Here is a 27,301-nt window from a genome sequence, read left to right as displayed (position 1 = left end):
CATCCTTCATGGCTACATATACTACCTCATCATCATTTTCATCAGAATCTTCTTCTTCAACAATGTAGCACTTTTTTCCTTTGTCTTTGTAAGCTCTGCTATCATCTTCTTTTTTGTTCTTGTTCTTATTGCCTTATCTGTAGTTCTTCTTCTGAGTGCATCTTGCTGCAATATGTCCTACTTCATTACAATTAAAACATATGATAGGTAGCTTACCTTTGAGTTTACCTTTTCCTCTATTAAATCTTATGGTCAATAATGCTTCCAATTGTTCCACATCTTCTTCATCTATGTTATTTTCACTACATGCATATTTTACCTTTTTCTTCTTCTTCTTTGGTTTCACCTTTGTAGTGTCTTTCAATGATATCTTGGCCTTGAAAGCAGATTCAAGATTCTTAGGCATGTACTTATCAAAGTTTGACAACTCAAATGAAATGAGTCTTCCTACTATACCTTAAAAAATTAGTGTGTTTCTTGGTACACATCTTCATTCTTGTATGGTTGAAATTGTAATAGCATATGTTGGTGTTTGAAAATGCTAGAGGGTTTTCAATTACCCTGATGAGAACAAAACATATCTAGGGGCAGCTAACTCCCATTTTTTACATATCTTTTCAAACACTGGGCCAACTATAAGGCATGAACCTTCTTCTACTTCCGGCTCTGCAAAACCTAGGTGGGTGAACCTAAGATCAAATTAATATGGTACCAGTGTAAAAAATATCCCTAGATCTAACAAAGTAGAGAAAAGCCCTTATATATACTAATAACTCATAGATCTATAGTAGCAAATTGCAAATCTAGGAGATTCATAAGCTGAGTGAGGGCATCACATTTAGGTTCTTCAACATGACAAGGAAAGAATGTTTGATTAATAATCTTGAATTCAAGAAGAGCTTAGATATGTAGCAGTAAGACTTAATGATCCTATAGTTGATCAGTGCCTTATCTATTGGGAAAACCCATGAATCAATCACACATTTGGATATCTAATACTTATTTATATATTTAGATATAAGATCTATCTATTAACCTTGTAAATAGATGTCCGTGTCTAATCTAAATCTCATTCTTACCTGATATTCACCTCAATAAACTTGCAACCTTGTTTATTTCTCTAAAGCATTTACATAATTACATGAATTACTAGCAACAATGAAACAACATATAGCCTTAAGGGTATGCAACTATGACCTAGGCTCTTTTTTCGAAGACCATAAAACATTGAAGATTATTGAGAATGGAGATGAGAATCAGAATGAAACTAATGAAGTTCTTGCTCATTTGTATTCATTTCCTTGAAATAATACAACCAAATGCATGAAATTAACTCATAAAGAACCTAATAGATCTGAACTATCTGTATTTATCTTCTTACTGCTATTCATACAAGAAGAATTTGCTTAAGAATGAAGGTGGAATAATAGATCTAGATCCAACCAAGTGGTCTCATAGAAATACTAAGAAATTCCAACCAACAATGGTCTCATAGTAACGAAAAACTTGAACCCTTACAATGGATGAAAGAAAGAAAGTTATAGGAAAAAGATGAATTCTCAGATCTAACCTATGTCTGACATGTGTCCACTTGCTAGTCCATCTCCTATAACTAAAAACTTCTTTCCTCTTTCTACCATTTTGATCTGATTTTTTTTTCATCATTACTTTGAAACAAACTTGTAAATGTCTCTGCTCAATGATGAAAACCATTCTACAACCAAAATATCTAAAAACTTTATTAAATGTTGGTGAAATTTGAGATTTTACTGAGTGAATGTGATTAGATTTGACCTTAATTGCATTTCCACTACCTTTTAACCACATTCAAGTCATTTCCAAGTCAAAAACCAGTTCTAAACTTCCTCACCTAAATACTTTTGCAAAATAGGAATCTAGAAGAAAACCTATTGTAGCTTGAACTAGTGGCATTCTATGCAAAAATTGACCTTAGAATCAAAAAATTTGGTTTCTCCTAATTTTTGATGATATATAACATCACATATTTAGCCTACTAGAAATGCCCAGAAAGTTAGTTTGAAGATGTCCCCCTCTCCTACAAAACGTAGGTCTGCACATCTTGAATTTTAAATTTTTGCAAAATTTAAATTAATCTAAAGTTAAAACTTTAGATTAAAACCCCTATTTTATTTTAAGGTTGCACGTCACCCATTTTTGGAAAACTATTTAAAATCACTTTTTAAAATCATTTTACTTTTTCCCCATATACCTCCATCTAGGTCAACAAGCTTTGACTAGTTGCCATTTGTTGCTTCCTAACTGGTTGACTACTGCAATGAGTGCCACTTGTCATGATCTGATTGGCCTTCCCATTGCACCTACCATGTCATCATTAGAGTGGGGCCTAGTGACATGTATCAACATCCTGCATGGATGTGCACACTATCAGATCCACCATGTTGTAGCATCCTATGCATCCATCTTGAGCTGTTCCTCTGGTGCCACCTCACCACCAACTGGGATCCACTACCACATGTCACATTTATACAACCCACATTATTTAACCGTCGATCACTTTCATTTTGAAGATTAGCACTGTTCGTTAAATGAAGACATGTGTCAACATCTTAGTGTATATTGGCGACATCAGCTCACTTGTTTGTTTGCTCAAAATAGTGCTTTCGAAGGTCGAGGGTGGGCTTGTGCAGAAGGCTTTGCATCCACAAAAGATTGGTGATTTTAAGAAATTTAAGTTGTTGCAAGCAATCACATTTAAACCATAAAATCCTCCTCCCACAAGCAATGTGGGATATTGATCCTTTTAGAATTCTTGCTCTACACTTCTTTTGTGTGAGGCTCTACAAATTTCACCCTTGCATGGAGTTCTTCATTCTGGCATGGTCTTCTTAATGTGTGTTCTACTCTCAAATGGCTACTAGATGTTTTCCCTTTTCTCTAGCGTGGACCCCCAAGGATGTTGTGGATTTCAACATTCATGTCCCTGTAGATGCCGACTCCTATACCTATGCGAGCTCTTCCTTCTCTATTCCTACATTTGGACCCTTTTTCTTGTAGAGGCTCTCTTTGGATTTATGTTTGGGGCTTCTTTTAGAGGGGCATTTTGACTTCTCTAGCCTCCTTTTATTTAAGCCATGGCTCTTTGTTTTACTCAAGCAGTTTCCCTTGACTTAGTTGAAGGTGCTCTCTCTTAACATTGTGTTAGGCTACTATTTTTGGTCTTTGGCATCTTGCTTCCATACGCTAGTCTACCCTTTTTCACTATGTGGGTTCTTTGTCTAATGCCTTTCCTCCTCTGCCACTATGCTTGCTTACTTCATTAACATAGCCTCTTCATCAAATCTGAATGTGTGCTTGTCTCCTTACTATTACCTTGGCATGAGTGATCTATTCTTTGGATTATGGCATGGTTCTTTTTCTTTAAGCCTCTGATTGGTATTATTTCTATACCTGCATTTAATTCATTTTTGGGTCTCCACTTAAATGTCATGTGCTCCTTGTTTGACTACATGGAGCCTCTTTGAATCAACTTTTTCCTTTTTCCTTTAACTCCTTCATGGGCTATGGTGGGTTGCCCTATTTCTTGCATGGATCTCCCTCTTAATGCTACAGATTAGATTGTTTTTTCCTATTTGTTGTGACTTCTCCACTGACATTGCTTCCTAATCCATTCTTCACATGTATGGGATGTCTTCTAGTGTGGCAGCATCTTCCTTATAATTTGACTCTCGCTTGGAGTGCTCATAAGCTGCATTACTCTCCCTTGTGGCTTTAAATAATATTGCGCCCTTTTAAATATTTTTATTTCCTCAAAGATATCCTCTCTTCCATGGAAAAACAATTTCCAACACTCTTATTGCTCCTCACAATACCGTTCTTTGATAACCAAGCTAGGAACATCGAAAGAGAAGCATCACTTCCATAAAGAAGTACATCCAACTAGAAAAATTTCCATCTTCAACATATCCATGGTCATGAAATGGAGATTAAAACCAATTAGACCATTGGAATCTCACACTTGCTTATTGCCTATTAGATTGGAGAATATATTCTGATAATAGACAAGATCTGGAAAAAGTCCATGTTATGAAGTGGTGCTCAGCAAAGATCTTGCACTCGCTAATGAACCCCAATTCTCTTGCTCAAGTGACGGATTCAGAGATATTGAGAACTTTAGTGTTTAGCATCCTATTAATTTAATGAAATTAGTTGGGCTCTAAAGTGGGTCTGAATAGAAAAAATTTCATTTTCAAATGTCTGATCTTTTAAACTGACCCTTCATCATTTGATGTTGATCAAAATCAAATTTGATTATTGAATTATCCTTAAAAGCTCATTTTATCACTTTCTGCCAACTATAAAATTTGCATCAGGAGGTCCGCTGAATGGCCTTAAAAACTAACCCAAACCTCTGACTAGGTTCTGGAAATTGGCACGCTGAATATTTTTTCTACACCTTTGTACCCTGTCGAATCTCATCTCATGAAAAAATGAAGGTCAAAAGATTTTCACTATCAAAGTTAACCTCTTAGAACTGCCTACAACAAAACAAGTCAGAAAACCAAAAATTGGTCTTGGGTTTGGCTTCCAAAATTGGGTAAACTAACACTTGGAAAATGAAATTTGGGAGATTGGTCAAAGTGAGCTAGTTAGAATTGCTGACAGGAAATATTGACAAGATAGTGATTTTCCCAAATGCAATTGACTTGGAAAAGTGTGCAAATGGACTCATGATGACTTCAAAACTGACACACTTGAAGTATTTTTAGAGAAAAACACAGTGGCACAATCCATTCGATCTCACCAATCATGGATTTCAAAATGTAACATTCAAAACATTGGTACTGATCAATGTGCACTTTATGACACCAATAAAAAGATAGAAATTTTTTTTGGAATTGAGTTTGAAAACTGATCAAACATATTTTTCATGATCTAAAACTTGAAACATAACAAGTCTCTAACATCTATAATGTAATGCAAAAGGAATTTTCTCATTTTGGTCAACTGGGTCAATGTTATAACTCATCAAATAGGGCTTCTTAGAATTCAAAATTAAGTGCATCAGCATGAAAACAATAAACTACCAACTTTGACGGATTCGAAACCTAGTCAAATGGACTTGAAATGACTCAAAATCTAAAACATAGGTTCTTAGATATGGACACTAGATACTCCCAAAGCAAAAAATCACAAAACATTTCTGGGTGCAAGATATTCGATTTCAAACACAACCTCTTGTCATTGTCTGACACTTAGGTGAAAATGTAGAAATGACAATTGCTCAAAATAAGACTTCACGAACTAGCTCAAAATGGAAATTGAACTTCATGGAATAGGTAGATAGGCTGAATGGAAGGTGTTAGAAACATTAAATACCTCAGGGGCCTTAGAGGTACAGCTAAGTACAATCTCATTTATGGGGCTTGATTTGATTCAAACTTTGAAATGGACGCACAAAATGAGAATGCAATTTGGAGCACCAATAGTGGCTTTGTATGGGGATGCATGCCTCTTGTGGGCATGGCAAGATTTTAGATCTTGGAAAGAAGCAAACCACACACCTAACTACAAAAACTCCCTCAAAAAACTTTATTGAAAGAAAGAAAGCTACTCAACTACTATGTACACATGATGACCCTGGGCCATTGAACTTCAACAAAATTATTTACCTCTATCATATAATTTATTTTCATTCCTTTCCTCATGAGGTAAATTGGAATTACTTCTCCTATTAGTTTCACCAATCAAATTATCATTCTGAATAAAATCACTTGGCAAAAAAAAATCATCACCATTACTTTCATAGTGCATGTAAAACTTGACATAACTTCAACCTTTTTCTCACTATGAAATATGAAACCAAAATGCTCATGAATGCCAACATCAAACTGAAACTCATCCCTAATGATTGATTCATGCATGCTATCTACTAGAAACACAAAGTTCTCATATTCAACTTCATAGAAAGAGTTATATATATCATGAATTTTTAACTCACCTTGACTTTGCATTTCTTCAAGTGTTGTCAACTAGATTTCAAATGAGTAATCAGATTTATATTCCCACATAACATCATCATCAAAATCTGAAATAACTTCACAACCACCCGATATATCTTCACAATTGAAGCCTTGATTACTTTTTACCTTGTAGGAATCATAATAAAACTTACCATGAGGGACACACTGATTTTTAAAGACAACTCCATCAAGTACCTCATCTTCAAACTCACAAAATGTAGCATTATTAGAAGATTCAATATCACAAATGGAAGAATAATATTTTGATTTATTACAGTAGTATAATAGCATATCACCATTTTCATTTAACCCAACTAAAATTGAAACCTCCATGTCCTCTTCAAACAATGTGTTAATAACTCCATGTAGTGATCCCTTTTGAAAATTTGGACAAAATATGGGTTGTTCATCATCACAATCTTCATCATATAAAGTGTTATCATATACTTTAAATTCACTACCCACTTTATCCTCATGGAAATTTTCAGCATATGAAGAAAAGTGAGAACTATACATAGACTCCCTTTCTATTTCTTCTACCAAACATATAGTGTCCATAATTACACTCTCTTCATCATTTTTTTTAGGATAACCATTATGAATAGACCTTGAATCATTCCTAAATCCCTCACTACATGATGTATCTTTATTGTCTAATGTAAAAGCACTTGACAACCCTTTACTAAAGTCTTCAAAATCATTAACATTAACTAGACTCAAAATTTCTTTATCTTCATACCTTGATGAAAAATAACTCTTAAATTCTTCATTGGTTAACTGATTTGTATGATGCAAAAAATGAGATGCATTGTCCTTTTCAAATTTAGAAAAAGAAGTCATACCTTCACCTTTGGATGAATGCTAACTACCATCATTGCTTTCTTCTTCCCAATCAGCATCAAACTCATGTGAAGGTGAGCATATAGTGTCATTTTCTTCACTGTAATTTGAGTAACCACTCTCATCATCTCTTTCATATGTTGCTTCTTGATAATACATCAGACTAGAAACTTTATTGTCATCACTTGAAACATGACTTTTAGCTTCATCATACTCACATTGAGATGACTATCTTTCAAATTTAGATTTAATAACACTTTCAACATGATGTAATTTATGAATAAGATAAATCATTTCTTGCATATCTAGTTGATCAAGTGAATCCATATTACCATCTACTATTGAAACATTAGAAATATATACACTTTGTTCTTCTGACTGAAACTGAGATGAATGTGACTTACATTCTCCATCCTATCTTATCTCTCCATGGCATATCAGATCAACAACATCAAACTCATGATCAGAGAGATAAATTTCAACCTCCTCACTTGCACAAGACTGAGATCTAGGTGCAACAATTTCATTAGCAACATCATTAGGTACATAATCAGCATTACAAGAACACACTAATGTAGCTAATCCTTGATTTACAATATCAACACATTGCTGATTTTTATCAAAGTTTGAAATATCTCTTACTACTGTAGCATCAAAAATATATGTATCATAATTTGTAACTAAACTAAGCTTCCTTATACATACATTTTGATTTGAATTTTCAATCTGATTAAAACTTATAGTAGGGGTGTTGATATTCTGATTTGAAATTGAAGCATCAATATCACTTTCATCATTTCTTTTGGATACATTAAATCAGCACATATTTTTAGCAAAATGACTTCTAGTCAATCCATATTTCAAATTATTTTCAACATCCCTAGCAGTCATAAAAGACTGATATAATGCATGTGGTTCTTTATCCCTTAATAGATAGTTCATTTTATTGTCGAATGCATCAAAGTAAACAAAGAAACACATTTGATCATTAGGTTTGTAATTCTTATGGATTTCATTCAAAACTCTAACAAATATGATGTTAAAGTGAGGGACAAGTTCATTACTCTCAATGTGAATCATAAAAAACTTGGCATAAGAATCAGATATGCTTACCAATTCTCCAAATTGCTTCGTGAAGGTTGAATGCAACTACCCTCAAGATGAAATAGAGCATGTTGGTAAAAAAGAAAACTAATCTATAGCATCACCTTGCAAATTTTGAACAAACAACTTCATGTGAACATCCTAATGAGAAGTCTCATAGTCACCCATCAAATTACTGAACAACTCAATATGATGACTAGCTTTAGTGTTGTTGTTGAAACCTTTGACCTGTTGGTTTGGCACTAGTGTTGATATGAATTCCTTCACACCATATATAGAATCCTTATAAAGTCGCCATCTCCTTGAAGAGAGATTAAAGAAATCACTAATGTGATTCATTTTTACATTCAAAAATATTATGATGACAGATTGAACAACACTTTGAAACTTATTAGTCAGGAACTCATATAGATCTCTCTTCTTCCTTAAGACTTCACATAATTTTTAGATCTGTCTGATTCAGCTAAAAACTTCTTTGTAAGAATTTATACATAATTGATCTACACTAGTATAGAGATCCTTTAGAGAGTCACCACTCACAAATGTGAGAAATATTTAAAACATGGTTCATAACATGACAAATCTAAACTAGATTGTAAACTTGTAGAACTTATAAATTGTCAAACACTTAGAAGAGAGGAAAGACTTTTAAAACAATTCCAACTCTAAGTTTACAATAGTATTTTGAAAAAAAAACTAACTAAATTGATTGAACATAAAACCTAGTAGCAACAAAATATGTATTCAACCTTGAAATTACTGTTGCAAATGGATAAAAACTTACTAAGGTGCATGAAACTTCAGCAAGGAAATAAGAAACACCTCACAACCCTGCTACTATAGCAATACTTTTCTGATGTATTGAATCCTCTAAAAATTCTCCAGGTTTTTCTGTCATTCTAATTCAATACATTCCCCAACAGAGTCACCATTTTTTTGGTGTTTTAAAATGCTGGAGGGTTTCCAATTACCTCGATGAGAACAAAACATATCTAGGGGTAGCTAACTCCCATTTTTGACATATCTTTTCAGACACCAAGCCAACTATAAGGCATGACCCTTCTTCTACTTTAGGCTCTACAAAATCTACATAGGTGAACCTCATATCCAATTAATATGGTACCAGTGCAAAACATATCCTTGGATCTAACAATGTAGATAAAAGCCCTTATATCTCCTAATAACTCATGTAATACAATAGATCTATAGTAGAAAATGGCAAATCTAAGAGATTCATAAGCTGAGTGAGGGCATCACATTTAGGTTCTTCAACATGAAAGGGAAAGAATGTTTGATTAATAATGTTGAATTCAAAAAGCCCTCAGATATGTAGCAATAAGACTTAATGATCCTGTAGTTGACCAATGCCTTATCTATTGGACAAACCCATTAATCAATCACACATATATGGATATCTGATACTTATTTATATATTCAGATGTAAGATCTATCTATTCACCTTGTAAATAAACATCTATGTTCAATCTAAATCTCATTCTTACCTAATATCCCCCTCAATAAATGTGAAACCCTATTGATTCCTTTGAAGCATTTACATAATTCTTTGAATTACAAGCAATAATGAAACAACATACAACCCTAAGGGACTACAACTATTACCTAGGTTCTTTGTTCAAAGACCATAAAACATTGAAGATTACTAAGACATGAGATGAGAATCAAAATGAAGCTAATGAAGTTCTTGCCCATTTGTATTCATTTCCTTGAAATAATACAACCAAATGCATGAAATTAACTCATAAATAACCTAATAGATCTAAACTATCTATATTTATCTTCCTACTACTATTCATACAAGAAGAATTTGCCAAAGAATGAAGGTTGAATAATAGATCTGTATCCAACCAAGTGGTCTCACAAAGAGACTGAGAAATTCCAACGAACAATGGTCTCACGGTAACAAAAAACTTGAACCCTTACAATGGATGAAAGAAAGAAAGATATAGGAAAAAGGTGAATTCCCAGATTTGATCTGTGCTTGGCATATGTCCACTTGGAATTCCATCTCCTGTAACTAAAAGCTTTTTTCCTCTTTCTACTATTTTGATCTGATTTTTTTTTCATCATTACTTTGTAGAAAACTTGTAAATGTCTCTGCTCAACGATGAAAACCATTCTACAACCAAAATATCTAAAAACCTTACAAAATGCTGGTGAAATTTGAGTTTTTATTGAGTGAATGTGATCAGATTTGACCTTAACTACATTTCCACTACCTTGTAACTGCATTTAGGTCATTTCCATGTCAAAAATCAGTTCTAAACTTCCTCACCTAAATACAGTTGCAAAATAAGAATCGGGAAGAAAACTTCATATAGCTTGAACTAGTGGTATTCTGTGTAAAAATTAACCTCTGAATTAGAAAGTTTAATTTCTCTCGATTATGGTGATGTATAACATTGCATATTTAGCCTACCGAAAATGCCCAGAAAGTTAGTTTTAAAATGTCCCCCTCTACTAGAAAACTTAGGTTTGCACCTCTTGAGTATTAAATTTTAAAGTTGCATATCACCCCTTTTTGATTTTAAAGTTGTACATCACCCATTTTTGAAAACCTATTTAAAATCACTTTTTAAAATCATTTTACTTTTTCCGCATATACCTCCATCTAGGTCAACAAGCTTTGACTGGCTACCATGTGTCGCTTCCTAACTGGTCAACTGCTACGATGAGCACCACTTGTCATGATCTGATTGGCCCACTCGTTGCACCTTCCATGTCATCATTAGAGTAGGGCATACTAACACATGTTATCGTCATGCTTACCCTCTTTGCCTAACCATCGAGCACTTTAATCTTGTAGGGATGTGCATGCTATTAGATCTACCATGTGGTAGCATCCTATGCATCCATCTTGAGTTGTTCATCTGGTGCCAACTCACGACCAACTGGGACCCACTACCATGTGTCACATTTTTGCAATCCCACATTATTTAACTATTGAACACTTTGATTTTGTAGATTAGCACCATCTTTCGGATGAAGACATGTGTCAACATCTTATCATCTTTTGGCCACATTAGCACACTTGTTTGTTTGCTCAAAATATTTGTTTGGAAGCCCGAGGGTGGGTCTAGGCACAAGGCTTTAGATCCACAAAAGACTAGTGTCTTTAAGACATTTAAGTGATTGTAAGAAATTGTATTGATACCATAAAATCCCCCACCCACAAGAAATGTGGGATATTGATCCTTTTAGAATTCTTGCTCTACACTTGTTTCGTGTGAGGCTCTCCAAATTTCACCCTTGCATGCAGTTCTTCATTTTGGCATGGTCTTCTTAATGCATGTTGTACTCTCAAATGGATGCTAGATGTTTTCCCTTTTCTTGAGCATGGACCCCTGAAGATGCTATGGATTTCAACATTCATGTCCCTACAAATGTCGACTTCTATACCTACGTGGGCTCTACCTTCTCTATTCCTACATGTGGATGCCTCTTCTCATAGAGGCTCTCTTTGGATTTATGTGTGGGGCTTCTTTTAGAGGGGGATTTTGACTACTCTAGCCTCCTTTTATTTAAGGTGTGGCTATTTTTTTTACTCAAGCAGTTTCCCTTAACTTAGTGCAAAGTGCTCTCTTTTAACATTGCATGAGGCTACTACTTCTAGTCTTTGGCATCTTGGTTCTATATGCTAGTCTGCCCTTTGTCACTACGTGGGTTCTTTGTCTCATGCCTTTCCTCCTCTACCACTACGCTTGCTTCCTTCATTAATGTATCCTCTTCATCAAATCTAAATGTGTGCTTGTCTCCTTACTATTAGCTTGGCATGCATGAGTTGTTCTTTGGCTTATGGCATGATTCTTTCTCTTTTTTCCTTTGACTGGCATTATCTCTATACCTGCATTCAATTCATTGTTGGGTCTTCACTTAAATGCTATGTGCTCCTTGTTTGACTGTGTGGAGCCTCTTTGAATTGACTTTTTCCTTTTTCCTTTAGCTCCTTCATGGGCTATGGTGGGTTTCCCTATTTCTTGCATGGATCTCCCTCTCAATGCTGTAGATTAGATTTCTTTTTCTAGTTGTTGTGACTGCTCTACTGGCATTGCTTCCTAATCCATTCTTCACATGTATGGTCTTTCTTCTAGCATGGCAACATCTTCCTTATAATTTGACTACAACATGGAGTGCTCATAAGCTGTATTACTCTCCCCTATGGCTTTAACTAGTATTGTGCCCTTTTACATCTTTTTATTTCCTTAGAGATATCCTATCTTGCATGGAAAAACCATTGCTAGCACTCTTATTACTCCTCACAATACCTTTCTCTTTGATAACCAAGCCAATAACACCAAAAGAGAAGCACTAATTCCATAAAGAAGTACATCCAACTAGAAAAATTTCCATCTTCAACATATCCATGGTCATGAAATGGAGATTAAAACCAATCAGACCATTGGAATCTCACAATTTCTTGCTACCTATCAAATGGGAAAATATATTCTGATAACAGACAAGATCTGGAAAAAGTTCATTCTATGAAGTGGTCCTCAGTAAAGATCTTGCACTCGCTAATGAATCCCAATTCTCTTGCTCAAGTGATAGATTCAGAGACATTGAGAACTTTAGTGTTTAGCATCTTGTTCATTTAATGAAATCAGTCGAGCCCCAAAGAGGGTCCACCTAAAAAAAAATCATTTTCAAATGCTTGATCTTTTAAATTGACCCATTCATCATTTGATATTGATCAAAATCAAATTTGATTATTGAATTATCCTTAAAAGCTTATTTTATCATTTTTTGCCAACTGCAAAATTTGCATCAAGAGGTCCGTTATTTGGCCTTAAAATTTGACCCAAACCTCTGACCGGGTTCTTGAAACTTGCACATCGAATCTTTGTTCTGCACCCTTGTACCATGTCAAATCTTGTCTCATGAAAAATTTTGGGTCAAAAGATATTCACTGTCAAAGTTGACCTCTCAGAATTACCTACAAGAAAACAAGTTAGAAAACAATAAATTGGGTTCGGGTTTGGCTTCAAAAGCTGGGTAAACTGACACTTGGGAAAATAAAAATTGGGACATTGGTTCATTGGCACAAGGTGAGTATGAATTTGAAATTTGGGCTCATTAAAAATAACTGGGCACAAATGGCAGATGGTCAAAGTGAGCCACTTTGAATTGCTGACTGGAAATATTGACAAGATAACAATTTTTGCAACTGCAGTTGACCTGGAAATGTGTGCAAATGGATTTGTCATGACTTAAAAACTAAGACACTTGAAGTATTTTTTAGAGGAAAACACAGTGCCACAATTTTTTTGATCTCACCAATCACATATTTTAAGATATAACATCCAGAAAAGGGAAACTATTCAATCTGTACTTTATGACACCAGTAAAAAGATAGAAATTCTATTTGGAATCGACTTTGAAAACTGATCGAATAGATTCATTATGAGCTAAAAATTGAAACATAACAAGTTTTTGATGTCTCTAATGCAATGAACAAGGAATTTTCTCATTTTGATCTACTGGGTCAAAGTCATAACTCATCAAATAGGGCTTCTCGAAATTCAAAATTAACTGCATCAGCATGAAAATAGTAAACTACCAACTTTGACAGATTCAAAACCTAGTCAAACGGACTCAAAACAACTCAAAATATGAAACATAGGTTATCAAGTATGGATGCTAGATACTCCCAAAGTAGCAAATCAGAAAACATTTTTGGGTGCAACATATTCGATTGCAAACACAGCGTCCTGTCACTGTTTGACACTAGTGAAAATGCAAAAATGACAATTGCTCAAAATGAGACTTCACAAACTAGCTTAGAATGGCAATTTAACTTCATGCAATAGGTGGATATGCTGAATGGAAGGTGTTAGAAACATTAAATACCTCAAGGGCCTCGAAGGTATAGCCAGGTACAATCTCATTTATGGGGCTTGATTTGATTCAAAATTTGAAATGGATGCTCAAAATGAGAATGCAATTTTGAGAGCCAACAACATAGATGGGAGTAGGGTTTTTAGGAATTTTCTATTAACAATATCATCTTCTAAATGACCACCCAAAATTCTTATTGGACTTACTACTTCTTTCTTTCTGGAAGCATATTGAGCAGCATTCTCACCTTTCTCCATTTTCAGTAATCAAACTTTCCTCTAAGGTTTTCTCTTTTTTCTCTTTGAACATTATAATATCCTCCATAAATATTACTCAAGGCTTTCCACATATTGAATGCAAAGTCACATCCCTTGATGTCATCAAATTCATCATAGTTGACGGCATAGGCAATTTCCAGCATTGCCTGATTGTGCTCCTTTTTCTTCATATCTTCTATAGTGGGTACAATTGGATCAACATGTTCTACTTCAATTGAGGTTTTTGCATGGTCACTTATTGATCCAAGGTGTAGCTTCATCAACCTCTACCATGTAGTGAAGTTGTCTCTATTAAGCTTGGGGACTTCTCTCTTGGACATCTTGATCTTCTTGCTTCTAGTACCTTTAAACTAAACCAACAAATGGCTCTAATACCAATTGTTAGAAATATTTTAGAATAAATAAGAGGGGGGTGAATCAATTATTCAAGATCCAAATGTCCCAATGAAACTTGTTTATCAAGTAAACTAAGCCCATTAAACTAATCATTCATCCAAAGTGAAACTTTCCTACTTAGCAAGTTACTAAAAGTCAACATGCAATTATTATAAATGAAGAATCAACACATAACACAGTGATTTTTGTGGAAACCCAATTTGGGAAAAACCACCAGTAACATGCTACTAAATTCTCACTCTTTTGAAGTGATGCCTTATGAAAGGCATGCCCTGGTAAATGATATAACACACTATTAAATGTGACCTAACTAAAATATTTAACTAGGTTGTTAGAAGTGGGCCTTGTTAGAGGACTTTAGAACATTCACTTGGAATGCCACCCTATTAAAGGATTTACAAATGGTTATTAAAACAACCTAACTCCATAGGATTTTACCCTAATTGATACAATTGTTAGAGAGTAATAAGGGCTTTTAACTTGATACAACTAACATTTTAACTTGTAGATTTCAGTTCTCAATTCAGCTCTCACAATTTACCTAGCTTATAGTCTCTATAGCTTTGACAACTTGTTCTCATTTCAAGCTTTATCTCTTTGAGTCTCCATGCTTGATACACTAGAGCAACCTCCTATATGGCTACTTATCAAAGTAGAGTTTTTTTGCTATGTTCTTCCTTCTCTCAATGCCTTCTTCTTGACACCCTTCAACCACTCCAACCCAACAACTCTTGCTTCTTGGCCTATGACACCTTAAATAGAAGTTTAGAAATTCTTTTCTCACTTGATTCTTCCCTCCTTTAATTTTATTTTAAATGGATTAGGTAGGATTCAATAAATCTAACCTATACCTTGTTCCTTCTAGAAACATCATGAAGAATCCTCCTCAATTCACCTAAAAATAGTTTACCAAAAAGTTTGTGCCTCTAGCTCGTTATCCTTATCCTTTATCTTCTTTACAAAATTCAACATATCAAACTTGTTGATTTAGATCTGGTGAATCTTTGACTTTTTAAATAATGTAGTAGCTCAACATCATTGAAATTTTGGTGCTTGACACATACTATATTACTCGACACCAATTATTTTTTACTTGTGCTTGGTACCTACTACGAATTGAGTCAGCATCAACTAATTTTTCTGATGATTCACACCTACTATGAATTCACTTGTCATCAACTAAGTTTTCTGATGCTCTTCACCTATTACTCTACTTGACACTTAAACTTGCTTGGCTCCTTCTGTATCACTTGACACACACTAGTTTTTACTTTTTCTTGGACCTAACTAAAAATATGCTCGACATGAGTTAGCTTGCTTAGCACTCACTAATGAACTTAGTCAAGCTTTAGAGATATCCTTGTTATAACTTATCCTTCTAGAAGTTCTAAGTTCGGCTAGCTTCTATATCTTCAAGTATATTATCAATACATTATTTTACCATTGTCTTACCTAATCCTTGTACTTTATTACAAAACCATTACTCAACCTTTCCCTTAGGAGATTTTGTTACACATTATTGATTAAATCCTCTTCATCAATCAACTGAGTGATAGTACTTTGATTTTATAAGCAATTGTCATTCTACCAAATAGTAGGTTTGATACTAGTGACAAAAATGCTGGAAATAATCAAGACTAGCTAGGTTACTAAGAGGGAAGGGGTGAATCAATAACCTCAAAAACTTTAAATCAATTCACTACTTAATCCATTCCTCATTCATTCATCTAATCTAATGTATGCATGAGAAAGAAAAACATTTATAGCACATGAACACAAAATTTTGGTGACCCAAAAACCTTTCAAATAGAAAGTAAAACTAGAGTGGGGATGATACCCACAAAACTTGAATCTTGTAGTATAAATTTGGCCTGTTAGGGCTTACATTGATCACTTTTGATGATTTTCCCTATTAAGAGCAATTTGGAATGCTAGATTCACCTTGTTATGAGATTTACAAACATACAATGAAGTATGCACTATGTTAGGAGATTTATATAGAGACTGTTAAGTCTACCCTATTAAAGGATTTACAAAACTTATTCACCTGTTAGGATGAAATAGTGGATCTACTTACAACTTGATTTTTGATTGGATCCTTGAAGTACAGATCACCTCTTGTGACTAATGAATCTTTCTTGTTCCTTGTAGACCTTGATGAATAATTTTCTCTACTATTGATTCACATTTACTCTTCTCAAAGCATTACATGTCCATTCCTTGATATAAAAATATTGAAAATGATATAATAAACTATATATATACCATTCCAATAATTACAATTGCAAGGTTGATAAAAACACAAGTGAAAAAAATATTACTGAGTTAGCCAAACAGTAGAAAACTTGGGTTCTTCAAGCTGACTTGGTGACCTTCTGATACTCGGCATCCATTGCATTACTCGGGATCATCATGCACTCAGTAGAAATAGAAGCTTGGTCCATAATAATCACACAACATATCTTGGAACTCGATAACCATTGGAGACTCGGTATATATAGTGTCACTCGGTAAAAACTAAATCCTTCATTTACCTTGCTTTCACTTAGTAAACACTACACATCCATCACTTGGTAAACACTAGCTTCCATCACACAAAGTGATGACTTGGTAGACATTATGAAGCTTGGTGAACACTATAGGCTCGGTAGACACTGCTAGACTAAACACTCACTCGGTAGCTTCAAGAATGCTCGGTGTGAACTATTTAAGTGATGAACCTACAAGGTAACCACTGAATGCTTGATATACATTGTAGATTGAGTGATGAGCTTAGTAATCATTCAAAATCAAATAAGTTTTCTCACTAATGAAAAATACAATATAATGTCAACAATCTCCCCCTTTGGCATTATTTACAAAAAAAACACTTATGAGCCAAACTTTGTGTACACTAATATACTGGATTTGATTTTTAAAAATTTATCTTTGTAAACCTATTGTATATACATTTCTTACATGTCTTTACATATCTCCCCCATACATATGGAATTTTATATACATAGCTTATCATTGTACATATATCAATCTATTATATTCTCCCTTATTATCTCCATTGTCTCTTACTCCCCTTGACTTTTACTATCTCTTACTCACCCTTTTTTGACAATAATGCCAAAGGTAATCATACTTATACAGAGACACCAAAATGTGAGAGAAACTCATAATGTACCTTAAGAATAAGAGCTAATGTCTTATCCCAGTTCTCTTGCAAGATTTTTCAGATGTGAAGTGCAACCTAGACTTCTGCTGATAGTTCCATCATATGATCTGCAACTAAATTTTTTTTATAATGGATCAATGTTTTTGAATAAGAAATGTTCTTCTACATTGTGTTCATGATAGGAAGGATCATGTTCTATATTTCTATTAGTGTAGACTAGATCCTTGCTTTCTCTCTCAATAGTTTGGCCTACATGTCTGATAGGAATATGATCTTTATGTGATGTGTGAAGCTTGAACTGGGGTCAAGCTACAACTTTTTAGTACTGGCCTTTAGATCCTCATCAATTTTACCTTTATTTCTTTTGTGTACTCGGTAACATCACATAGCTTGGCAAAAAAGGATGTTACATTTGTAAACAAATTTTCAAGATTAGCCAAAATTCTAGAAAGTTTTGTGTACTTAATGGCTATTTGCTGAGCAATATGCTCAAGAATTTTATTCTCAAACTTTTCCTCTACCATTTCTATAAGCTTCTCTTGGCCAGAAGTGTCCTCATTGAACTTATGTATGGTCTCTTCTAATTCTAACAAAATTTGTTGAGATGAATCCACATCAACACCTATTGCCTCAATAATTATATTTTTAGCACTTTCAATTATAGTGAATTCTCTATCTCTCTCATCTCTAAGTTGTTTCTGCCTTACTCTTTGCTCTAAAAGTTGACTGACTAGTATCATTTCATCAATAGTGGTAGTATCTAGATCTATCTTAGGTATAATAATTTCCTTGTCTAAGTCTTATCATCATCAATTGCCTTGCCAGTAAGAAGAAGTTTTACTGGAGTCTTTGGTTTTACTTTAGTGCTTACTTCCTTGGATTTAGAAATAGAAATAATAGTTGATGAAGTTGGACTAGTAGAAAAAACTTTAATTGATCCAACTGGAGGAAAACTGAAAGAGGTGCTAACTGTATCCAAAATTGATGTGCTTCTCAAAAATGAATTATCAATAGGTAATGTACCAATTGGAATATTTACAACTGAAGAACTAACTAGAACAAAAATTGATGCAATTGAAGCTATGGATGAAAAACCTGTAGAGAAAACTGGCAAACTTACTATACATGCTATAGTAGATGACTCCAGAGCTGATGAAGAGGGTTGCAACTTGGTAGATTAAGTGCTTGACACTTCCATTGAAGATACTTGTAGCTGGGAGGTGACAGGTAACGATTGAGCTATTGATGTGGCATTTGTCCTCGTAGTCTCACTTGCAGAAGCTATCTCCATAACATATGTAATAGTCTTTGGTGAAGAGTGAGGAAGGGATGCAATAACTTTTGGTACAATTTTTACTAGATCTTCTTCATCCTTGTCTTCCTCTTTAGCTTCATCATCATCCTTATGTACCTGATATTCCTTAACATCAAAAGTGACACATGGAGCATTATCTTCTTCATCATTTTCACTATCATCATCATCATCTTTTCTTTCTATAGGATTATTACTGGGCTTATGCAGATGATAGATGTTCTTCCACATTTTTGTAGCATCCTTAACTATAAACTCAATATTTTTTATCAAAATTAAACAAGTATGAAACCTAATTGTCATCTTGTCTTCATTCTTCTTCATCTCTTCCTTTACCTCTGCATTGGTAAGGCTCAGTAAAAACTATCTCAAAGATTGTTCACATATATCCTTTGCAGTTTGCATAGCTGATTCCCATATAGGATGTAATCTTACTAGTAACTCATTAGAAATTTGAGAGGCAATTTGATCATGGGAATATTTCCATTTTCCCATCTTGGAGAGTACTATCTGCTCAATTTGCATTTTCTCAACATTTGTTCTTGTTTCATATTTTAAACCCTTGACAGTTTGAGATTCTTGCACCTTCTTCCATTTGTTTCAATCTTTCTTGGATGGTGAGACAGGGCTTACTGAATACAACTTCACTGCCTCCTTTCTTGTTTGATCTTCTAGTAAACATAATTGTGGAGGCTTTGGGTGGCTTGGTAATGATTACCTTGCCCTTCTTTTTGACTAGATCTACCTCTTTCTTAGATTCATCTTCATCTTCTAATTCTTCTTCATCTTCTCCTTTTCCTTGGGTAAGCATGAGAGGGCCAGTTGCAGTTTTTAACTTGGCAAACTTTCTCTTGCCTTTATTAATTGCTTGATGAAGTTTGATTTCTAGTTCTATTTTGGCGTTTGCCTCATCATATGTTCCAAAAATTGGTTACTTGGGATCTATTGGCTCATTCACTAGTGCTTCAATAATATCCTTGGTTTCATCAATATTGACCTCATAAGGAAGAGGTTTCACCCATGCAACTCGGGGCCTGACTACCTGAATGTATACTCTATCACAGTCAACCATAAAGCATACATAATCTTTGTAGTCTTCAACCAATTTTGGCTGAATTCGAAACCTATTATTCATCCTTTCCTTGAAATCTTCAAAATAATTATCCATGATGCTATCAAAGTTTACACCTATTTCTACTACAAACTCATTTATTTGATATAGAATAGGAATATCTTTTCTCCACACAATAGTTCCTTTGGATGGAAAGAATTTTTGTACATAGAAGAAAAGACATCTCAACAAAGAACTGAATTTGCAAGGGTTGTTCTTTGAAGTCCTAATGCTGTCCATTTTCTTGTTTAGTTGTATTAACAATAATTATGATAGATCAAAGTCAAAAAATTTCTTAAACAACCTTGAATGCCAAATCCATAGCCTCACAAGGCACACTATTCAAATGACTAGAGCTATAAATCTTGTGAGCAATGACATGAATGCCAAACCTTGATTCAATGTCATAAATAGCGCTAACCTTCAAACCTCTACTTTCCCATTTGGCTAGGGTTTTCTTTTGAGGTTTGTCCCAACCTAGGGTTTTGGTAGTTTTTGCTTTACTTAGCATGGGGAGTGTTGGTCTGAATTTTTGCATAATAAATTTCTATTGTCCAAGTAAAAAAAAACTAAAATTTCAGATTGTCTCCATTAATGGTGAGTAGGGTTCCTTGATAAGTCATATTTTTGTTAGCCTCTGAAAATTTTGTTAAAACACTGTGTCCCGTTCCAGTTAAGTTTTTTCTTGGCGTGAAAATTTTAAAAATATGAGGATAAGCAAATATTTTTTTCCCGCTTGTGTTGATTTTTTTGTTCAATCCTTGTGAAAGAAGGTTTACCCCACCATTGGATCCTTTTTGAATATATGGTCATTGTTAACTCACTATGGAAAAATGCTCGATTGTTACATATAGCGAATTAGCGAGATTGATGACACGTGTCTGTGATACTGAAGAGTGAAATCTGGTGCTGAGAATTATGTTAACATGAGGTAAATTTTGCCATGTATTGTATCCCAGGTTTTTCAATTTTAAGAATTAATGCACATGAGGAAAATTTTGAATGGTGTCACTGGCTTCCAAGTTTTTTTGGCAATTTGCTAAGTCGCTATTGAAAAACTCCATGTGACTTGCCGGTGGTGACATAGTGAATGCCCAAATTTTGCAAAAAGGTAGTGTTCTTTTAATAGGTTGATATAACTGCAAAAGTTCCCATGCAGTATTATAAATGTGCATGGCCACCTTCTCTGACACCAACATTAATTGGTAGGGTTTTCAATCAATGTGTATTTTGTTTTCTGTCATCCAAATTGAGAATCTGTCAAAGGTCGCTATATCGCTAGCTAGAATAACACCAATTTTTTAGTAGTGACATAACGAGGGCTCAATCATTGCAAAACAAGACATTCTTTTATAACTAGAAGTGATTTTGAGGATCCCGAAGAAAATCTTGTGTAGACTTTGCATTTATTTCAGTGCAAGTGGAGCTTTATTTCAAAATGTTTGATTACCAGGAGGTCGCTAGCTAGATATTTAGTGTTTTGCCGATAGTGATGTGGCAACCCACCAGAAAGTCACAAGTGCGGAAAGGCCAAGAATGTGTGATGTCATTAAAAGGTAACAAAAAAAGATTACATGTGTGTGCCAGTGTTTTCAGCCATCTTAGCGATAGCAGTACATGGACCCACTCCCCAGGTTTAAAGCACACAAAGAATTTTGATCATTATATCAAACCAAGATCAAAGGCCATTGTTAGTTCACTATGGAAAAATTATTGAAAGTTAGGTTTAGCGAGTTAGCAAGTGATGGCCCACCACTGTGCAATAAATTGCTATCCACAAGATCAAGTATCAATCGACGGTGCTCGTTAATTCACTATGAAGAGATGTGCGATGAATAATTATAGTGAGTTAATGAGTGAGGGACCCACCATACTTATCTTGTCAGAAGTAACACCTTTCTTTATGGAAATTTTCAAGATGGCACACTTCAATGCCATGGCAGAAAAAGTATGTAGGACCATGTGCAGAGTTTTTACAGAAGGTGGAGAAGATTTTATACCCATGGGCTACATGCGAATACTCCCTCTGACTTTTTGTTAGTGCACTTCTTTTTGTGTCAGTAGGTGACAAATTTTGGTTGAAAGTTTTTTTTGGATGCAGATGTGGTTGGCTAAGCCAAAATTGCTAATTTTGTTATATTGGATAGCCACATTGTTTCCATAGTCGAGTGTTGTTTCTTAAGGGTTAATCCCATTATCTTAAGGAGTTCTGTTAATCAGCGAAGAGTGCGAAGTAAGGGTGTTTCTCCCAGTACTGTAATAATGGTAAAACCCATGGGTTAAAGTCAATTTACAATCATCAAAATAGATTTTTTCAGGGACAAGCTTAGCAGTTACATATACGGTAGAATCATAGTTGGAGCTAAATCAGAAAAAGGAGGTGATAGACAGAAGCCTACAAGAGAATATATGTTTCACATAACTTCCTATTAATCTTTTTTTTTTTTCAAACAAAATTTTACATCTTCTTTTTGTAAAGGACACTTGTCATTTTCTCTTAGCTTGAAGCTTGTTGCATCTCACACTATATAAGTGAGATTCCAGGGCTAGAGAAAATGTTTGAATTCTATTTTTCTAAGTGATACTTAGTCTATTTTTGATCCAATATTCTGAGCTAATTTCATGGTGTATTTTCTCTGTCAAATCTTGAGAATACATAAATATAGAATGATCTATGTTTCTTTCTGAAGGTCATTTTGAGTTTACTGTAAATTGTATACAATTTTCAACGAAAATGAATACAAATTATGAGTTGCGCCCATATCAATTCTTTCTGAACTTTTTCTCATTTTGATTACTTGGTTATCTTAATGTTGTATGAGTAAAGGTTTGTGCAATTGAATGCAATTCGGTTAGGTTGTATATCTTTTCATCACTACTATTAGTTCAATGGATTAAGTAAAAGCTTTGATGAGTTTGATAAGGTTGTTGTAGTAGTGGAAAAGATTTTGAATGATGAATTCTAATAAGAATTGCTAGTGAAATTTGTTGTAAGGAAAAAAATTAGATCTAGAAATTTGTAGTAGACTTTGAACCATAATGGATGAGGCACTGATCAAATTTGATCCAGCTGAAAGAGAAATATGTCACAAATGGTTGTAAAAAATGCAAAATTAAATCAATTTTACTTTTACTTCCTATAGATCTTAAAAGTTGGCCAGTACTTGTTTGCATGGAATTTTTTAGCTTCAGTTAGCCACTATTGCTGAGAACACCTGCAGATCTATAGAAGAACTTTTTGCCATATCTATTATATGGGATGTGTTTATCAAGTTATCAAGAATTGTGTATGTATTTTGAGGATTTGAGAAGAGAATCAGAATGAAACTAAAATAATCCTCATATAGTTTTCCTAGTCTTGAATCATCCTTGGGTATACCCACCATAGTTTTGCAGAGCCAAAAGTGTAGAAAACCACCCATGGTTTTGTTGAAGTTGGGCCCAAATGCTTTGCACATACAATTGTTAATAAGAATTGGCTGGTCTTTAGATTGTGTAAGTAATGTCATCTTTGTATTAAGCATTTTTGTTGCTTAGTAGTTTTAAAACACCAAAAAAATGGTGACTTTGTTGGGGAGTCTATGAAGAAATTCATTGTTAGCATTACTGGAATCTCTGGTATAATAGCAAGGTAATGAAGTGTTTTCCATTTCTTTGCTGAAGTTTCATGTCCCCCAGTATGTTTTATCTAGTTGCAGTAGTATTCTTCAAGTTTGAATGTAGATTGTGTTGCTATTAAGTGTTATTTTCAATCAATTCAGTTGAATGTGGTTTTTAGAGTACTACTATAATTTTAGAGTTAGAATGGTTGAAAAAGGGGTTTCTCTCTTTACAGTGTTTTGAATTCTACAAAGTAACAATTCAGATCTATAGTGTTATGAATCATGTTTTGAATCTTTCTCACAATAGTGAGTGGCGACTCTATCTAAAGGATCTCTGAAATAGTGTAGATTAGTTACCTATAATTATTTTCAGGAGTTTTTAGTTGAACTAGGTGGAACTAAAAAGTTATGTAAATTTTTAAGCAAGAAGAAGAGGGTGTATAAGTTTTTGACCAATAAACCTAGAAGTGTTGTTTGATTTTCTATTATAAGAATTTTTAATAATAAAAAATGAATCACTGTTGTGATTTCATTTCTCTCCTCAAAGAGATGGTGACTTTGTAAGGTTATGATCAGTGGTGTGAGGAATTCATGTTAGCACTAGGCTAATCAACAGATCAATGGTTTCATGCAACAACACTAAAGGTATTCTCATTTTCATGTATTTTCTTTTCATGAAAATTGATTGTTATAAAAGTGTGTTCTCCATCAAGTGAAGGTTTAGCACTGAGAAGAGGAGAATGGTTTTAAGGTTATACATTTCATTATATCAGTTTTAGTTGGTTGTTTTTAAAGTGGTGAAGTGTATTTCAGAAGTTGAAATGGGTAGAAGGGTATAGATCTACTGCAAAATATAAATCAGAAGTTGTTATAGGTGAATGAGGTTCAAATTTTTTAAGAATGTCAAGATTTATTCCACCTACGTTGCAGCTAGTTACTAAAGTTCCTCGATCCATTTCATCCAAGCAATATATGCCATTGGATTTAAATGGTATTCATGGTTTCCCAAATGTCATTCCTAGTGATGTTAGAAAACGTTTGCCTAATTTTAATGGGAACCATCTTGTTTCAGCTAGTCATCATATTGAGCTGTTTTCTGATTTGATGGGTAACTATGAGATTGCTCATGAGGATATGCACATGAAGTTATTTGTTCAAACCTTAGAAGGTGATGCTAGAGACTGGTTCTCATTTTTACCAGCATGTTCCATTTCATCTTGGGGTGAATTACATTCTGCCTTCATGGAGTAATTTGGAGAAAGGGTAAGCATATCTGATTCATATGAGAAGTTCTTGAAGATTCATGTTCGGAGTGATGAACTTGTCTCTCAATTTAACATTATATTTGCAATAGTTTTGAATGAAATCCCTGAGAATTATAGACCTAAAGATCAAATGTGTTTAGTAGTGTATTTTGATGCATTTGACAAGAAAATGAATTATTTATTAAGGGATAAAGAACTATAGACATTATATCAGGCTTTTGTGACTACTAGGGATATTGAAAATAATTTGAGGTACGGATTGAATAAAGGTCATTTTTCTATGTACGACTGTCAGTATAATGTATTTGAAAGAAAGGATGAATGTGGTGTTGGTGCTTCAATTTCAAATAAGCATATCAATACCCCTGCTATAGGTATTAATCAAATGGAGAATTTAGATCAAAATATGTTAATAGGTAAGGTTAGCCTAGTTAAAAATGACAACACACATGTTCATGATGCTACAGTAGTAGGATGTATCTCAGACTTTGATAGGGATCAGCAATGTGTTGATGTTGTAGATCAAGAATTAGTTACATTAGTAAGTTCTTGTAATGGTGATTGTATACATGATTCTATTGCTAATAATGTTGCTGCACCTAGATCTTAGTTTTGTGCAAGTGAGGAAGTTGAGGGTTATCTCCATGATCATCAGTTTGATATTGCTGATCCAATATACCATGGAAAGGTGATACAAAATGAAGAATATGAATTACACTTATCTCAGTCACAATCAGAAGAATAGAATTCACATGCTTCTAACATTTCAGCAGTAGATGTGTATTGTGAAGAGACATCATGTGGAGAAAATGACAAGAGAGGTTACTCAAGTCAAGAAGAGGAAAGTGCTAGTCTATTTTCATCTTCATGTGAATCAGATGCAAATTGGGAGTAAGAAAGAAATGACGAAAGTGAGTACTCTTTTGTCAGTAAAGGTATGATTTCTTCTTTTGAATCAAAAAAAAGAAAGTGAATCTTAGTTTTTATGTTATACAAATCAGTTAGTCAATAAAAAATATGAAAGTGATTTATCTGCAACATATGAAGATAAAGAGATGGTGAAGTTAGTTGATGTTAATGAGTTTGAATATGAAGATTTTAGGGAAGAGTTGTCAGGTGTTTTTATTTTAGACAGTAAAGATTCAACATATAGTGAGATGTTTAGGAATGAATCGGGGTCTTTCTATAATAATTATCCTAAACAAGCTGATGAAGAGGATATAATTATGGACACTATATGTCTGGTAGAAAAAATAGAAAGGGAGTCTTCATATAGTTCTAATTTTTCTTCATACATTGAAAATTTCCATGAGAGTAAAATGGGTAGCAAATTTAAAGTATATGATAACACTTTATATGATGATGCTTATGAGGATGAACAACTCATGTTTTGTCCTAAGGTTCAAAAGGGATCAATGCATGGAGTCATTAACCCATTGTTTGAAGAAGATATGGAAAGTTAAGATTTGGCTGAGAATAAGTTTAATTATGATACATTGTCTTACTGTTGTGAGAGATCAAAGTGTTCTACTTATGGATGTGATAGTAAAAGTATTGATGCCATTGGATCTTATGAAATTGATAACAAGGTGTTTGATGAAGGTGTTTTTGAAAATCAGCATACACCTTGTAATGAACTTTATGACAAATTTTCTAATGAGATGACTAACCCACTTGCTGATCTCAGAGAATCATTTGAAGATCTCAGATAAGTTTCAATTTTTGACATTGATGACATGCATGAGTACCAGTCAGATTATTTCTCAGAGTACCATCCGAATATGCACAAGGATACAAAATTTAAGGTATGAGTGATCCTCTTCCTCAAGTTGAATATGAAACTTTCATGTTTGTGATTGATAGCATGCATAAGTCATTAAATAAAGACGATTTTCAGTTCGGTATGTTTGAGAATGCTAATCAGAACCTTTATAATGAGCAAGTGGTTGCAAGTGAATTTAGTTTTTATATGCACTATGAAGGTGAAGTTCTAGTTTTAGTTTTACCAAAGGAGTTGATTCATGATGCCAAGTTGAGTGGTGAAATTGATAAAAGAAATATTCTCAACTTACCTCATGCATGTTCAGCTGAGAATCAAATTTATGATAGAGGTACAAAAAAAAAATTGAATTGCGGTGGCCCGAGGTCATCGTTTATACATAATATTAGTGGTAGTTTCTTGCTTTTGGTAAAGCTATCAGAGAGAAAAAAAATTGTTGTCAGGTGTGTGGTCTGCTTATCCTAGAAATTCAGAGCCCTCACTTGAATCCAGAGAATTCAACATCCCCAGATAGAACCACTTTTTGTCTAAATTTATGCATAATAAATTTTTGTTGTCCAGGTAAAAAAATAAATAAATTCAGATTGTCTCAATT

This window comes from Cupressus sempervirens, chromosome 8 (assembly GCF_028749045.1).
Source record: "Cupressus sempervirens isolate cs-2001-9-10 chromosome 8, ASM2874904v1, whole genome shotgun sequence".
Taxonomy (NCBI): domain Eukaryota; kingdom Viridiplantae; phylum Streptophyta; class Pinopsida; order Cupressales; family Cupressaceae; genus Cupressus; species Cupressus sempervirens.
This window is presented reverse-complemented; position numbering follows the sequence as displayed.